Raw genomic sequence first — 12495 nt, forward strand, 5'->3', positions numbered from 1 at the left:
GAAGTCGGGTATCATATTAGCTAAGAATGTTGACCTCTCTCCTGTGAGGACATCGGAAATTTTGATAAACGCAGCTTTGTGGTCTTTTGAGGTATAGAGATGGTGCAATGGGGTTTGGGATTTTTTATGTAGTTTGTGTTGGGTCACACCTGGCAATACTCAGGGGTAATTACTCCTGGCTCTGCACTCAGGAATCATTTCTAACAGTGCTTGGGGGACCATAGGAGATGCCAGGGATCAAATTAGGGACAGCCATGTTCAAAGCAAGCTCCTTACCCAAGGTGCTATCTCCCTTTAATTAATTTTTATGGTGCTGGCAACCAAACACAGGACCGCATAGATGCAAAGCCAGTGCTCTATATCCCCATTGCTGACCTATATCCCCTGCCCCAGATTTTTTATTGTGGTCCAGAAAATACAGCAGATAAAGTACTTGCCTTGTATTCTGCCAAGCTGGATTCACCCGGCACCATATATGGCCTCCTGAGTCCCTTCAGGAGTAAGCTCTGAGCACTATTGGGTTTTGGCACATCAAAAAGAAAAAACATTTTTTTTTGTTGTTTTGGATAGCTAGACTTTAGCTAAATGGTTTTTACCTTGGAGATTCATTGAGGAATTTCAAAGCAACTGTACTGTAATTAATGCTTTTTGCTTGCTTCAATGGGATAGAGGAAAATACATTCAAGAAATTATACTCTGGGGGGCGTGAAGCGATAGCAAATCAGGTAGGGTGTTTGCCTTGCACAAGGCCGACCTGGTTCAATTCCCAGCATTCCATATGGTCCCACCAGGAGTAACCCCTGTGTATCGCTGGGTATGACCCAAAAAGAAGGAAAAAAAAAACAACTATGGGCCAGAGTGATGGTTCATAGGTTGATGTTTGCCTTGCATGTGGCCAGTCCTAGCTTAATCTCCAACACCACTATGTGTGTATTAATAGTTAATACAGTTAACTATGTTAACTGCTAACCATAGGGAAAATGTTCCCTTCTCACACACAGGAACTTCACAAGATTGGAAACACATGAACATTTGGCACCTCTCAGCTGAAACACTCTTATCGCCAAAACAAAACAAAAATAATGATCATATTGGAATTCTATGTATATGCTGGGCTGGAGAGATAGTTAATTTTCATAGTGCTGGCAATCAAACACAGGACCTCATAGATGCAAAGCCAGTGCTCTACATCCCCATTGCTGAGTACATCACCAGCTCTTATATTTTTTATTGTGAGCCAGAGAGATAATATAGCAGAGAAAGCACTTACCTTGCACATGGCCAACCTGTTTGATTCCTGGAACCCCATCTCGTTCCCTGAGCAGAGCCAGGAGTAAGCCCTCAGCACTGCAGAGTGTGACTCAAAAACTAAAATATACACATTTTGATCCAGAGAGGTAGCTTACTGGGTTAAGTAATTACAGAAGGCCTAGATTTGATCCCTAGCACCGCATGGTTCCCCAAGCATAAAAATAGCACAAAAAATAATGAATTAAACCACAGGGCAGGGGCTGGAGAGATAGCACAGCGGGTAGGGCGTTTGCCTTGCACACGGCCGACCCGGGTTCAAATCCCAGCATCCCATATGGTCCCCTAAGCACGACCAGGGGAAATTCCTGAGTGCAGAGCCAGGAGTAACCCCTGTGCATCGCCAGGTGTGACCCAAAAAGGAAAAAAAAAAAACAAAACCACAGGGCAGGGGCTGGAGCCATAGCATAGTGGGTAGTGCGTTTGCTTTGCACGAGGCCAACCCGGGTTCAAATCCCAGCATCCCAGATGGTCTCCTGAGCACCGCCAGGAGTGGTTCCTGAGTGCAGAGCCAGGAGTGGCCCCTGTGCATCGCCGGGTGTGACCCCAAAAGCAAAAAAAAAACCACAGGGCTTTTTGGGGGCTGGAGTGATAGCATAGCGGGTAGGGCGTTTGCTTTGCACGAGGCCAACCCGGGTTCGAATTCCAGCATCCCATATGGTCCCCTGAGCACCGCCAGGAGTGATTCTTGAGTGCAGAGCCAGGAGTCAGCCCTGAGCATCACCGCGTGTGACCCAAAAAGCAAAAAAAAAAAAAAACAAAACAAAAAAAACCCACAGGGCATTTTTACTACTAAATGTAGTAGATGATCTCAACGGCTGCTCCTCCCGGATGGGAGTATAAAATGAAGCCACCGGACTCCATGCCTGGCTGTTTTCACTCAGGGCGCCCCAGAGGGGGGGCAGGTGAGAACCCTCCCTGCCCCAAAGGACCCAGCAGCCGACCTCCACTACCCAACTGCCACCATGCTCCAGGCCGCTTTCTGGACCGTGTGGCTTGCACTTTATGACACTTCCTACCTATTTTCCATAATTACCATACCATATTTGATGGAGTTCAGACAGTAGGCAACAAATATACAACAAATCATATATAATATATAATCATATATATATTACTCTCAGAGAGTCTGGAAAGGTATATATATATTATACCTCTCAGAGAGCCTGGCAAGCTACCTAGAGTATTCCGCCACACGGGCAGAGCCTGGTAAGCTACCCATGGCGTATTCGATATGCCAAAAACAGTAACAATAGGTCTCATTCCCCTGACCCTGAGAGAGCCTCCAATCATTGGGAAAGATGAGTAAGGAGAGGCTGCTAAATTCTCAGGGCTGGGAGGAATAGAGACATTACTGGTGGCCGCTCTAGTAAATCAATGAACAACGGGATGACAGTGATACAGTGATACAGTGAAATGTAGTATATGTGCCTGGGGCAGTTGTTTTTACAGAAAACCTCATTCTTGTTATCTAGTAATTACATTCAGATTGAAAACGCTGCTTAAGTGAGATTGTAGAAAACTTAGCATGTCACTAAGTTTGTCTATTGGTGATGCAAACAGCTTAACCTCTGTGTGCCTCAACAGTCCCTGTCTTTTAATTCAGAAGGATTGATCCAGGAATAGGGATATCACTCAAGTGGTAGAACATATGCCTTGTATGTCTGAGGCCCTGGGTTCAATTCCTGGCACACTGCATGGCTCTGAGCACTGCCGAGGACACCACCACCATTAGTGTTATCACCTAATAATTCTTCCCAGGGATCAAGTCACCCCATCTTTGGTGAGTAGATCCTCTTGAGCCAGTGATGTCTTTTTGTCTCACCTTTTTTTGGGGGGTGACGGGGGTCATGGGGGTTTATAATTCACTATAAAATTCACCATTTGAAAATGTTCAATCTGAGAGCCAAAGCAGTAATACTGTTGCTTGCAGGGCTGGAGCAATAACACAGCGGGTAGGGCGTTTGCCTTGCACGCAGCCGACCCGGGTTCAATTCCCAGCATCCCATGTGGTCCCCTGAGCACCGCCAGGAGTAATTCCTGAGTGCAGAGCCAGGAGTAACCCCTGTGCATCACTGGGTGTGACCCAAAAAGCAAAAAAAAAAAAAAGACTGTTGCTTGCCTTGCACACAGCCAGCCTGGTGTTTGATCCCTGGCATCCCATATGGTCCCCAGAGCACCACAAGGAGTAACCCTTAAGCACAGCTGGATATGGCCCCCAAAAAAATGAAAATAAAAAAAATAAATGAGCAGAGTGAAATTTCTGTATATGTTGGGCTGGAGAGGTGGGACAGCGGCTACTCTGAGAAGATGCCCTCTCAGAATATCTCTAGCCTCCGGGGAGAGATGACTCTGAGACGGGTTGGGGTACAGGGGGTCCTGGGCTGGGGTTCTGTGTGGGAAAGCTGACAGGTCATGAAGTCCTGTCCCCAACCTTGAACAGCGTTTTCAGTGGGGAGGTGCCAGAGCGTTCATGTGTTTTCAATCTTGTGGAATTCCGGCATGTGCAGAGGGAACGTTTGCCCCAGTGCTGTGAGCAGTTAGTGTTTCTATCTCGATTGCCTGCGGCAAGTGGCTCAAGATAAATACGAGAACATGGAGATATTTTTATGGATGAGATCTTTCTAGAACACTTCACTGGGACTGTTCCTGGCCTAGAACTGAATTAACATTTCTAAACATCACCAGGCTCCTCCATCTGCTCCACCTTGCCTCACCCCCGCCCCCAAACGTCACTTGATCAACTTCTGAAAGTCCTGGAAAGTAGGCAAACAAGAGGTGAACTTCAGGTGAAGCTCCTGATTTTTCTGCCTGAAGAGAGGAATCTGGGCATGTCAGAGGGTCCCCACGGGAGGCAGTAATGTCAGGAATGGGGTGTCGAGAGTGGGGTGCCTTGGTATGTCTGTCAGCAGCCTGCGGCGCCTTTCATCTGTCCTTGATATTTCAGATATTTGGCACTGTCACTGTGAATCCGCCGGTGACCCACTTCAGAATGCTATAACAAGTGCTGGCCTGGCGTTAGCCGCGCGAGCTGAGGGCTGCATTGTTTGCCCTTCTCAGAGAGCAAGCACAGGACAGGCAGCTCAGAGGCCCCCCTAACGGTCGTATTGTGCCCTGAAAACAGACCCAAGAGCCTCTTGCCGTGGGCGCCCCCCCCCCAGGCCAGCAGGCAGCCAGGGTTTGTCAACACCAAACATCCACTCTAGGACACCCCTGGTGCCCCACTGCCAGCCTCACTCTTCACATGCAGGACCGAAGAAATACTGCAGGGGTTAAAGTGCTTGCTTGCATGTGGTGACCCCGGTTCCCTCCATGGCACTGCATGGTTTCTTGAGCCGGCCCAACGTTGCCAAAAGTCCAGAGCACTGCTGGGTGTGCTGGCCCGCCCAAACCCCCCAAGAAAAAGGGGCAGTGTAGTTTCCCCTCATGGGCTCCCGGCAGGATAGGAGAGAAGCTAAAACTCAGAAAGTGCCTGGGAGGCTTGGCCCATGTTCATGTTCATGTTCCTGTGTCCCTGTGACCTTCCCTGTGGCCTCGCCGATCCCCCTCACCTCCTCCTCCTGAGCCCAGCGACATCCCCAGCTGTCACTGGTGGGCTTATCAGGGAGTGGAGGCGGGGTGCGGCTAGCAGCTTCTCCTAGGACTCCCTGGGCAGCAGGATGGGGGAGGTACAAGGAGGGTCAGGGCAAGGGGGGCCATGGGGCACATGCCTCTGCCATGACCCGCTGCCAAGGCGGCCTCAGGCCTGCCCCTGCATGCCGCTTCTCGCCCACACTTGAGCCTGAGGATTTCCTGGCTTTGAGCCTTTGCCCCAGGACAGAAAACAAAAATAGTGCCAGGCTTGGCACAGACGCTGAGAACCCAGGCACAGGTGCACCCGGGTCGGCATCCAGGACCTGTGCACAGGCCGCGTGTCCTCCCTGAACCCCAGCAGCCTGCCTGGAAAGCAGCCACGGCTTAGCTGGCTTCTGAAGGAGCTGAGATGTGCTGACAACAGCTGGACACACGGACCGTCCCCAGGCACAGCCCACCCGGGGCTGTGAGCCAAACACCGGCCCGACTCCTCAGAGGTGCCCTTTGCAAGGGTGGCGAATCAGGCCAGGGCGGCGGGTGTTCTTTAGGGTGGGGTTGGGCCACACCCAGTAATGCTCTGGGCTAATCCTGAGTTTCTGCTCAGCGTCACTCCTGGTGGTACTCGGGGGGACTTGGTGATGCCGGGGATTGAACTGAGCAGAGTGCGGGAGCACCGCGTCAGACCCCTCATGTACTCTGTCCAGCCCATGAGGGTGTTGTCAGAAAAAGGAGCTGGGCCTGGCTGAGGGTGGAGGGCGGTGATTCCCAACAGGGGTGACATCGCTGCCCCCTTTGTAGGAACAACCCAGGAGGGCCCCGGGTACAGTTGAGGGGTGCTCTCTGTTTCTTCCCTTAGGAAAGGTAGATTTCCGGGAGGGCATGAGTAAATTTCAGGAAAAGGGGCCAGTGGGCCATGTTAGATTTGGGGACCCCACTGCACCTCCCTGCCTCCTCGGTGCTGTCAGCCGGGGTAGGACCCGCCACCGGCTCTCAATTCTCAGAAGGAAATTGCCTTTAAGGACTCTGAGCAAGAGTTATTTTAGGGCAGCCCAGGCTCCCACACCCCTTCGGGCCCACCATCAGGAAAATGCCTGCTTTTCCTGGAGCAGAGCCGCCCTCTCTGCCGCCTGGTGGTGTTGGGGGAGGCAGGACCTTAGGGGGCATCCACCCACCCGTGCCATCCCCCGAGACAGCATGAGCATGAGTGCTGAGGAGTCAAGAAGGTGGGCCAGGCCCCAACACAGATGCTGGCCCAGGAACAGCGGGTGAGGCCACCTATCTCTGACACTGTCAGCTTCTTGGCTTCTATTAATAAAAACCACAACTTTTTGTTGATCTGCTTGGGATAAACAAAATAACACCCGGAGGTTCTCAAGGGTCATTCCCTGCTCTGTGCTGTACCAGTGTTGCACAGGTGCTGGCCTCAGGCCTTCTGCATGCAATGGCATGTGTGCTCAGCCCTTTGACTTACCTGCTTGCTCAAAGACATGACTTTGAGGCTCTCTTCCTCTTCTTCCTCTTCTTCCTCTTCCTCTTCCCAGATGGTTTGGTGTTTGGTGTTATGTTCCCTAGAAGGGGTCAGGCATTGTGGGTGTCTGCCCGGGGCTGGTGAGGGGCCTGGGGAGCTGGGGTGCCCCAGAGTTCTGTTTGGAAGCAGATGGAGAGAGGGTCCCTGTGTCCCGTGGGTTGGGCGTGGGAAGGGGGTTGGCCAGGCACAGCGTGTTTTCCCCAGCAGGGAGAAACGGTCTCGGGGGCATTTAAGCCCAGGTTGGGGCAGCCTAATTCAGGGCACCCAGGGAACAAACCTAGGTTGGATGTGTGTAAGCCAAACACCCTCCTGGCTGTACTATCTCTCCAGCCCCACGGTGGTGTCCCTTTGAGTCCCTCCCCCAAAGGGCATCCCTCCTCCTGACCTCTCAGACCTTTGTGTCAGGCCGGGCTCCTCCATCCCCTCCTGCCCTCACCCTCGCCCTAGCTTGCTCCAGATCTCGGCAAGGCAGCAACTGTAATCACGGCTGTGTGTCTGCTTGCATTCTGGCACATTTCTAAACCCCTTCCGGCTTGCAGATGGGAAACCCACCCAGGCAGTGTAGACGGCGACCCTAGAGCCCATAGATGCATCCTTGCCAAGCTGATCTCATGCTGAGGATCCAGCAGAGATGGGAAGGGCGGGGGGAGAGGATGGGAGGGGGGCCGCCACAGGCTCAGGTGAGCAGGGCTGCACAGGTGAGCCATGGGAAGGCAGAGATTCTCAGGGCCCAGGGGCGTGCCCAGCCCACCGAGGAAGAGGGCAGAAGAATCTTCCCTCTGGCCTCAGTCTGTATGTGGGGCTAGTTCTCTTCAGGCTTTTCATTTTGGTTTTGTTTTAGTTTGGGGACCATAAAATAAGGCAAATGTGAAAGGTGAGCGCCGTACCCCCTGTACGATGACTCCAGCCTCTTCTCCTTTGGCCTTTTGGGGGTCAAATGAGTGTGAGAGTCAAGAAGAGCACTGTGGGGCTGGAGTGATAGCACAGCAGGTAGGGTGTTTGCCTTGTACGCGGCCAACCTGGGTTCGATTCCCAGCATCCCATATGGTCCCCCAAGCACAACCAGCAGTAATTCCTACATGCAAAGCCAGGAGTAACCCCTGTGCATCACTGGGTGTGACTCAAAAAGAAAAAAAGAAGAGCACTGTGTGGCACATGGAGGTCCTCAGAGGGGCCTCCTGTGGGCCCCCACCCACAGAAAGGAGCAGGTGTGGAGGCGACCAGGCTCCAGGGCCAGTTGGATCTACGCTGCTGGAGTGCAGGACAAAGCGCTGGAGTCTAAGGGCCTGGAGGAAGTCCCCAAGGAGCCCCGAACTCTGGAATTTAGGTGACGGGAAGGGGACGCTGAGAGGCAGGAAGAAAGCAGAGATGCCTGTGGGGTTCTCTGTGAGGCAAGAAAGCTGAAGAGGACAAGAGGGGCCTGGAGTGACTTGCCTTACACACACCCGAGCTCCATCCCTGGCACCCCTAAGGTTCCCTGAGTCCACCAGATAAGCCCAGGTGTGGCCCCCAAACAAAACAGAATAGGAGCACTTGGCAGGGTTCCAGGCTGCAGAACTCTCCAGATCTAGTTTAGCTTTGCCAGCTCTCCCAGCCCGCACCCATCACACCGGCCTTGTCAACCGTAGATCCGTCCTTTGGGGGCTGCTCTGTGCTGGGAGTGGGGGTCACCCCCAGTGGTGCTCTGGGAGCCAATGTGGCGCCAGCAATCAACCCCAGGACTCCAGAAAGCAAAGCCTGTGCTTGACCACTGAGCCACATGCCCCGCCCATAGGCTTTCATACTCCAGTTCCGGATTCCTAACATCTGCCTTTGTGTGTGGTGGGGGCATGGAATGGGATGGGGGGGGAGGTGACGAGACTCACTGAGAATTTACCCCTGTGATTTTTCCATATTCCCATGGGACCCTAATGGGCTTAGCCCCAGGTGCACCCTGAGTCAATCCTGGAGCCAGGAGAAGGGGGGCGGGATATCACCTGTGAGGGAGGTGCTGTGGGAGGAGCCGAGGTGAGGCCCGGGAGCACGGTGGGGCACCCCGTCATAGTAGGGCTGATGGTGCCAGGCGAATTAGCTGTGGTCCCACTACACCTCCCCACAGTTCTGCGACACTCGGGGCCTATGGCCGGGAATGGATTTGCTTCCCAGCCCCTTGAGGTCCCTCCCGCGCCCAGCAAGGCACCAAGAAGGCAGTTCCCGGATCCTCCTCGCAGCCGCATTTCTGCCGGCCAGGGAGAAGCCACTGCTGTGCGGATGGATCCTTCCTGACCCTTCCAGGAGTGGGGGGTGAGGGTGGAGAAGGAGGGCGGAGGGGAACCGCAGATCCGGGTTCCAGGGAAAATGGGATTCCGCTACAGGCTCCAGGAAGGGGCGCCGAGGGATGGGCTTGGATTGTCCTTGGCCAGAGGAACCCAAGGAATGTTACATTGGAAAATCCCAGTGAGCACTATTTTTAGAGTGGGCTTAAAGAGCATTTTCCCAGCGGAAGGACGTTCTTTCAGGAACAGCCTTAACTGTAAGTCCCGGCATCATGCCCGCCTGGAAGCCACCCAGACACCCCACCCCTCTGCAGCCATGTGGAAGCCACGAGTTCCCCACAGGCTCCCTCCGAGGGCAGGGGCGGGGCCTCTTGGTAAACCCAGAAAAGGGATGTGGAATTTTTTACATCTTTGAGTCTGACCCCAGAGACATAGGAATTTTCATTGGTACTTTGCTCCGGAATTTATTTTGGCTCTTGTATTTCAGGGCCACGGTGGAGGTCGTGGAAGAGTTTTTGCTTCCCGTGCTGGAGGACCTGGATTCAATCCTTGGGGCGGGGAAAATGATCTCAAACCAAGTTGTTAGGTTTTATTTAATTTTCAGAAGTATTTTTGGTTTGGGGGCCGAGTGATGCTCAGGGTTTACTCCTGACTCTGCACTCAGGGATTGCTCCTGGCAGTGCTCGGGGACCATATGGGATGCTGGGAATCAAACATGGGTCAGCCACTTGCAAGCCACACATCCTACCTGCTGTACTATCCCTCCAGGACTCCAAAGTTATTAGTCTTTATGCATGAAATATAATTTTTGGCATGTTTGGTTTATGTTTAATATTGACCATTGTTAGGGATCAACCCATCTTCCCATTAAGCACTTTTATTATTATCATTATTATTAAATATTAAGAGCAGATGGGCACTTACCTTGTGTGCTTCACACCCAGGTTTGATCACTGGCACCCTCTAAGGTCTCCTGAGTATTTCTAGGAATGATCCCTGAGTGTAGTGCCAGGAATAAGCCCTGAGCACAGGTAGGTGTGGCCCCAAAACCAAAATAAATAAATATTAAGGTACCGTGATTTCCATAGTTATTCATCGTTGAGTGTCAGAAGTACAATGCTGAGTTTCAGGAGTACAATGTTCCGACACTGATCCCACCACCAGTGTCAACTTCTTCCATCATTGTTGCCAGGTTCCCTCCCACACCCCAACTTGCCTTCTTCACAGGCACATTATTTTTGGGGGGGTGTTATTGTTGGATCACACTCAGATCACACTCGTCGAGGCTCAGGGCTTGCTTCTGACTCTGCACTCAGTGATCTGCACTCTGCATCCTTGGCGGTGCTTAGGGGACTATATGGGGTGTCAGGAATCAAACCTGGGTTGGCCGGATGCAAGACAAATGCCCTGTCCGCTGTACTATTGCTCTAGTCCCACAGCCATATTTTTAAGGTTGGTTGTTGCAGTTTGTATCTCATGCTTACAGTATTGTTAGCGCTGTAGTTTACGTATGAATTCTGTACATACACCACATATGTCTATGTACATGCTTATTCCACCCTCTGCACCACCAATGTGCTTGAGGACCCTGACTCATACTCCCCACCACACACTTTGGACATTTTTCTTGTTCTTCTGGGGGGGGACTGGGACATACCCAGCAGTACTCAGGGATACTCCTGACTCAGTGCTCAGGGGTCACTCCTGATTAGGCTCGGGAACCCAGATAAAGTGCTGGTGATTGAACTGGAGTTGGTTGTGTGCGAAGCAAGCACTTTAACCCCGTACTGTCTCTCTAGCCCTCTCCTAACGGTTTAAGGACATGCCTTTCCACATCATCTCCTTCCCAGACCACAGGAATTTTGTTTGTTTGGACGGGTCATATCCGGCTGTGAGCAGGACTTACTCCTGGCTCTGTGCTCAGGAATCATTCCTGGCAGTGCCTGGGGAACCCTCCGCAGTGTTGGGGGTCGAACTCAGATTAGCTGCATGCAAGACCAGTTCTTTACCCCTCTACTATCTCCAGACCCTGGGCTTAAAATTTTCAACTTCAGAGAGATCTCTGACTGTGAAGCCAGGGGTAAGCTGTGAGCACTGAAAGGTGTGACCCCCACACAAACAAAAAACCAAAAAAAAAAAACAAACAAAAGTCTCAATGTCAACACCACAGTTTATATTTTCCTGTTTAAGGAAGGTATCTCCCGAGCTCCTGAGAATTGCTACAGTTGCTGTGCTTATTAGAAGTAGCTGATCCAATTTATTGCTGAACTGAATTTACAGGAAAAACTACTCCTGTTCCTTACAGGCACAGGGATGAAGGTGGGGGAGGGGGTGGTGTCTCTAAGAAACAGCGTGGAAGTCACTCTCACTCAGTTACTGCCTTTAGGGACCGAATTCCTGGTGGGGGTGGGGCGGCATCTCGGAGAAGGCAATGGTTTCCAGCCCTTTGTGGAATTTAGAATCTGAACTCTTGGCGGGACCGATGCTCTGGAAGTTAGGACTTTCCATGGAATGAATATACTTGTATAGGGGGCTCTAGTGGAGAACCCCGCAAACTTGGAGGTGGGTGCTCTTGGAAGGAACCACGGCCAGGACTAAGAGAGGGCCCAGGGAGGCCTGATGCGGACAGACCAGCGTGTCCTGGGAGTAGTCCGGATCCAAGGAGTCAGATGTTCCACAGGTCTTTGAGGATGAGGCCAGGGACTGAGAGAGGGACCAGCTGGCAGTGTCTGCAGGCAGCAATTAATAAAGAAACATCTGCTTTAGGCATCACACTCTTAGGAGTCCAGCTGCCTTGAGTCAGCCCAGGATATATGGGTGGTTTTATTTATTTATTTTTTTTGATGATGCAGGGGAAATCAAGCCCAGGTAGGCAGGCACCTTCCTTACCATGGAGCCACATCCCTGTCCCCGCTCCCCCCATATGAGGCCGAATACTCAGTCTCCTCTAAGAGCTTCCCACGGAGGAAGGCCCCCAAGTTTTATCTAATATCGAGTGGGATTCCCAGAAACCTGCTTCGGATGTCTTCTGTTAAATACCACGAGGAAAAATGGTGAGTCTGTCCCTGGAACTAAAAATAAACGTGGGCTAGTGTCCAGGAACAGGGAAGCGTTAGTAAGCCCTGGAGAGGAGCCTCCCATCTTGCTTCCGCTCAGCCCATCTGCCTCGTGAGCGCGCCAGGGAGCCCGGTGGGGAGGCAGCCACGGGGCTCTCTGGCTCTCTCTCCTCTGCTGGAGTCCACCCGCTCTCACAGCCCACAGGGCCCTGCAGGGGCGTCCACGGCTTCTCTCTGCCGCAGATCTTATCTGTCTGACTTCCTTCCCGTGGATTCCGCTCTGTGTCCTCTTTCCTTTGCCTTGCTTGTCTCCGAGCCTTTGCTCAGTTTCCAGTCTCTGCCCCAACACTTGCCCACTTCCTCTTCCCATCTCTTTATCTGGCTAAGATCCCCTCTCTTCACCACACTTCATTTAATTTCTGAGCCACAGATTCGATCAGATTTTTGCTTGGAAGGCCAGGGAGATGGCTGAGAGGGATCCAATCCCCAGAAATGAATAATCCCCAAGTGGGTGGGCATGTTGAATCACATGTGCATGTGATCACACACACACACACACACACACACACACACACACACACACACACACACACACTCCTTTTTCTCAAAGAAGGAAATCAGGGGCCAAAAATATAGCACGCAGCTGACCGGGCTTCAATCCCCTATACTCCATATGGTCCCCCAAACCACACCAGGAATGACCCCTGAGCGCAGAGTAGGAGTAAGCCCTGAGTACCACTGGGTGTGCACCCATCCCACCCCCCAATAAAAGGAA

The sequence above is a fragment of the Sorex araneus genome, chromosome 8 (assembly GCF_027595985.1).
Source record: "Sorex araneus isolate mSorAra2 chromosome 8, mSorAra2.pri, whole genome shotgun sequence".
Classification (NCBI taxonomy): domain Eukaryota; kingdom Metazoa; phylum Chordata; class Mammalia; order Eulipotyphla; family Soricidae; genus Sorex; species Sorex araneus.